We start from the raw sequence: 5669 nt of genomic DNA on the forward strand, positions 1-5669 counted from the left end.
TAAAACCACAGAGTCAACTCCTGAGTACACCCCTCCTCCAATAAGGCCACACTTCCCAATCCTTCCCAAGCAACTCCACTATCTAGGGACCAGATATTCAAATGTATGATCTTGCAGTGGCCATTCACATTCAGACCACTACAAGGTGCAAACCAGCTGTCAAGATACTGGAGCTGTAAGATCTTTAGTTCAAGGATAGTCTGAACCACATAGGAAAATTGTCTCAGAATAAGTGCCCCCTTTTACAGAAGGATACATGTTGTGATGCTGATGCCATATGGCAGTCAAAAGTTCCTTCACATGCATTTGTAGTACAATCCCAGATCTCCACAAACACAAATCTATCTTCTTCCTGAGTTTGTTTTTGCTAGAAGCTGCACATAATGCAGCTATAATATATCATAGTAGATTATATGAAGTACATATCTTTAACAGCATCCTTCACTTACAATGAAATGTTTGTGATCCAAACAGGCTTTTAGCATTCATCAGGACAACTCCCCTCTTTGTTTCTGTACAGAATGCCTTTGAGTAGGTATATATTTCTTTAACTATTCACCAGTTGGTAGACATTTGAATCACTTCTAGTTTTGAGATATAAATAATAGTGATATAGTCACCCACGATTTATATATGAACTTTTCATTTTTCTTGAGTAGATAACAAACAAAGTTGCTAGGTTGCAGTTAATTGTAAAGTTTTAAGAATCTGACACTCTGTTTCAAAATGGAAATTCCCACTCCAGGCAGAAACTTCAAGAGAATATCAATTTCTATGTATTCTCAATAACACTGATTGACTGTCCTGCGTATTTATCTGCCTCTGCAAGTGTGTTACATATGTGTGTGGTCTGCTCCCATGTTGGAGATATATCCATATGTGTGTGCATACATGTGGAAGCCAGAGGTTAACCTCAGGAGTCATCTTCAGAAGCTGCCCGTGTTTGAATTTTTGACACAGGCCTTTCATTAGCTTCAACCAGTGTAGTCACCCCAGGAATCCACCTGCGTTGCCCTCGCCTGCACCTGTATTACAAGCACATACCCTTGGGCCAAGCACATTTTAAAATAGGTTTCAGGGACCAAACAGAGGGCCTAGTGGTGGTATAGCAAGCACTGTTCCGGGCCACTTCCTCAGTTTTATGTGTTAATGACCATGTGGTATAGCTTCAACTACTCTAAAGACTGATAGTCAGTATATTTTAATAATAATACTAGTCATCATTCATGAGCACATTAGATACATTTCTATTTTCTTTGGTAAAGTGTCATGCAATTCTAACTTTCTTCTGTGTATTTTCTTAGTTTTGAGTTTTAGGAATATATATTTTAATTCATTTTATTGTGAAAGCTTTCACCACATCTGTGGCTTGTGTTGTGGTTTATTTAATGAAATATTTTGAAGTTTAAGCCTTTCTAAAGATTATGAAATCCATGTATCATTTTTTTTATTTACATGCTTCTAATAACATCTAAGAACACCTTTTCCAATGCCAAGTAATGAAGTTAACCCCCCCCTTTGTTTCTTATTGAAAAGTTAAAGTTTGATTTTATGATCCACTTTAAGTTGGTGTTTTTGTTGTTTTTTATTATTATTAATCATTCCATTCGTTTACATCTCAAATGCTATCCACTTCCCAGTTACCCCTTCACAAACCCCCCATCCCACATTCATCCTCTCTGCTCTCTCCTCCTTCCCCTTTGCCTCTGTGAGGGTGCTCCCCCACCCATTCACCCTCTCCCACTCTACCACTCCAGCATCCCCCTACACTGGGGCATCAAACCTCCCTAGGACCAAGGATCTCCCCTCCCACTGATGTCAGACAAGGCCGTTCTCTGCTACATATGTATCTGGAGCCATGGATCCCTCCTTGTACACTTCTTGGTTGGTGGCCTAGTCCCTGGGAGCACTGGGTGGTCTGGCCAGCGATGTTGTTCTTCCTATGGGATTGCAGTCCCCCTCTGCTCCTCCAGTCCTTCCGCCAGCTCCCCCACCAGGGTCCCTAAGGTCAGTCTGAGGGTTGGCTCCAAGCATCCACATCTACATTGGTTAGTTGCTGACTGAACTTCCCAAGGAACAGTTACACCAGGTTCCTGTCAGCAAGACCTTTTGGCAAAGGCAACAGTGTCAAGGTCTGGTGTTTGCAGATAGGATGGATCCCCAGGTGGGGCAGTCCCCAGATGGCTCTTCCTTCAGGCTCTGCTTCATTTTTGTTCCTTTTTTGAGGGGGTGGACAGGAACATTTCTGGCTTAAAATCTTTGAGATGGTTGGATGGCCCCATCCGTCAACCAGGGGCCATGCCTATCTGGAGGTGGTCTCTCAAGTTTCTATCTCCCCTTCTCTGCTCATTTCAACTAAAGTCATTCCTGTTATCCTGGGAGCCTCCCGTTTCCCTGGCATCTGGGACCCTCCAGGAGCTATCCTCAGTTCCTCATCCCATACTGCTGTATTTTTATTCAATTTCCTGACTTTCTGTAACTCTCTTGTCCCTTCCAGTACCTGATATTGCCTCCCTTATTTCCTATCCCTCCTCTCTCCCTCTCAAGTGTCTCCTCCCTCTACCTCCCACATTCATTTTGTTTCCCCCTCAATTCAGGACTGAAGCATCCACAGCCTGATCTTTCTTCCTCCTAAGCTCTATGTTGTCTGTGGCCTGTATCATAAGCATTGTGAGCTTTGGGCAAATATCCACTTATCAGTAAGAACATACTGTGTGTTTTCTTTTGTGTCTGTGTTACCTCACTCAGGATGATATTTTCTAGTTCCATTTTCCTGAGAATTTCATGAAGTCATTGATTTAATCACTATATAATACTCCATTGTGAATATATGTACCACATTCTCTGTATCCATTCTTCAGTTGAGGGACATCCTGGTTGTTTAGAGTTTTTGGCTATTATAAATAAGGCTGCTATATACATAGTGGAACATGTGTCCTTGTTATATGTTGGAGTTTCTTTTGGGTATATGCCCAGTAGTGGTATAGCTGGATCTTCAGGTAGAACTATTTCCAATTAGTGATATTAGTACAGAGATAGGCAGGTAGATCAGTGAAATAGAACTGAAGACCCAGAAATGAACCCACACACCTATGGTCACTTGAACTTTGACAAAGAAGCTAAAACCATCCAATGGAAAAAAAGAAAGCACTGGTTCAACTGGCAGTCAGCATGTAAGAGAATGCAAATTGATCCATTCATATCTCTTTGTATAAAGCTCAAGTTGAAGTGGATCAAGGACCTCCACATAAAACCATATATGCTGAATCAAATAGAAGAGAAAGTGGGGGAGAGCCTTGAACATATGGACACAGGGGGAAACTTTCTGAACAGAACACCAATGGCTTATGCTCTAAGATAAAGAATCGACAAATGGGATCTCATAAAATTGCAAAGCTTCTGTACAGCAAAGGACACTGTCAATAGGACAAAATGGCAAACCAAAGATTGGGAAAAGATCTTTACCAACCCTACATCTGATAGGGGGCTACTATCCAAAATATACAAAGAACTCAAGAAGCTAGACTCCAAATCACCCTATTTAAAAATGGGGTACAGAGCTAAACAGAGAATTCTCAACTGAGGAATACAGAATGGCTGAGAAGCACTTAAAGAAATGTTCAACATCTTTAGTCATCAGGGAAATGCAAATCAAAACAACCCTGAGATTCCACCTCATGCCAATCAGAATGGCTAAAATTAAAATCTCAGGTGACAGCAGATGGCTGTTGAGGATGTGGAGAAAAGGAACACTCCCCCATTGTTGGTGGGACTGCAAACTAGTACAACCACTCTGGAAATCAGTCTGGAGGTTCCTCAGAAAATGGAAATAGTTCTACGTGAGTTTTGTTTCTGCTTTGCTTTTGTACACATGGCACTCAATTGCCTAGGTGCAGTTTATTAAAGAGACCATGCCTTTGTGGGAAAAGAAGCATGAGTATAAGGACTTCTTCTGAACTTGTATTTTCGTTGTTTGATATTTTTATTTCTTCAATTTTTATTATCAAGAATGACTGAAATAAAAAAAATTATATATAATTTTTCCATTATTGTCACTCTGGAAATGGCTTTAAAAGAAAACTGGACAGATAAATATTATTGCTCCCCACTTTTCAACTGGTAAATAGTTGCTAGTGATAAAACAGACAAGTCCAGAGAATCTGTTCAGAATGTTCAAGACATGGTATATTATACAATGTGACCGTTCTCAGGGAGAACACCCAGGATGTAATTATGTGTACTTCTTGATCTCCTCACACAAGACAAGTACAAAGGCACCATCTATGCCTCTGAAAATGTTGGACTGTGGACCACTGCAAAAATTCTCACTTTCTTCATCAGGAGTAAGCCAACTCAGTCAGTCTACAGAGGCTCAAGGGAGGGAGTGAGGATTGAAAAGGAAAACAAAAACTAGACAACGTTATAACATGACTCCAGCCACGGCTGAGGCTGAGGCAGCTTTATTTTCCTAGTCTGCTTTTATATCACTCTAGGTACATCCAAAAATCATGGTCAATTCTTAGATCTAAGACAAAGTAGTCGAGCAAAGTAGTAAACAAAGAGATCACAGAAGACAGTAATCAAGCAAAGGAGTAAGCAAAGAGATCTTACAAGGTAGTAATCAAGCAAACAGTAAACAAAGCCCCATGGTCACTGTTTCTAATATTCTTATCTGAGCCTACTTCCTTGTCCGAGCCCAGTGACAAATGGCCAAATTTCTAGAAGCAGCCCTAAAAGCTCTCAACACATATCACTTCCTTTGCATCCTGACTACATTATCATAGGACTGTGAACACTATCAAAAGGACAGGAAGTCAGGCCTGCAACAGCAGTGACAAACTGCAATCATCCAGCGGTAAAGATGTGAGTATACCTGGGATCTGAGAGCATTCCCTTTGAGGTGTGATAGATACCAAAATAGTCCGTTCAGAGGATGATAGTGCCCTCTACTGACACATTAAAGTCTTGGCCCTTAGTCCCATCAGATATTTAGATCTTAACCAGCATTCACCAAGGCCTTTGAATTCCCTTTCAGCTCCAGCTTTGCCCACATCAATTGCTAGATGGCTATGGGCAAAACCAAGAGGGTACACAAAGCACAAGGATGTGGCCCCAGCAACACCACCTGACACCAGGTTCCCTGCAAAGTAACGCCAAAACTGGGTCTCCTTGTCTACCCTACACAGAAAGATACGGTTGTATTTATCTTTGAAGGCAAAGTTGAGAGCCTGCGTAAGGAAGTGTCTGATGACATTGGCCAGGTTACAACACCAGAACAGGACTCCCTGTTCCTTGCAGATATGAACCACACAGTGTATAGTGCTCTTATATTACTTATCTGCCATGATTTGCTTCCTGGCATGCTGCATGCTTGACCAGCTCAATGGCTGCTATCTCCATCTTGGAGATGGCCACAGCCACTCCACCAGCCAGCAAGTCCTTGGTGAAGGTCACAGTGGCATCTGCCATGTTGAAAGAAAAAAGAAGAGGCAGGTGGGTGCTGGACAGGACTTGGCCGACAACCAGCTTTAACTACTGGACTCTTGGCTTGAAGTTGTATTTTCTATTTGTCTATATGTTTATGCCACAAGTCCACGATGCCCTAATCACTGAAGCTTTATAGTAAGGTTAAAATGTAAATTCTATAGTACTTTTACTTTATAGTATTT

General features: G+C 41.4%; 1 pseudogene; it reads right to left on the reverse strand.

The window, feature by feature from the left end:
* Positions 1-4231: 4231 nt before the first annotated feature.
* On the reverse strand, positions 4232-5469 carry LOC116900654 (annotated as a pseudogene).
* Between the last annotated feature and the right edge of the window lie 200 nt (positions 5470-5669).

Source organism: Rattus rattus, chromosome 5 (genome assembly GCF_011064425.1).
Source record: "Rattus rattus isolate New Zealand chromosome 5, Rrattus_CSIRO_v1, whole genome shotgun sequence".
NCBI classification, from domain to species: Eukaryota; Metazoa; Chordata; class Mammalia; order Rodentia; family Muridae; genus Rattus; species Rattus rattus.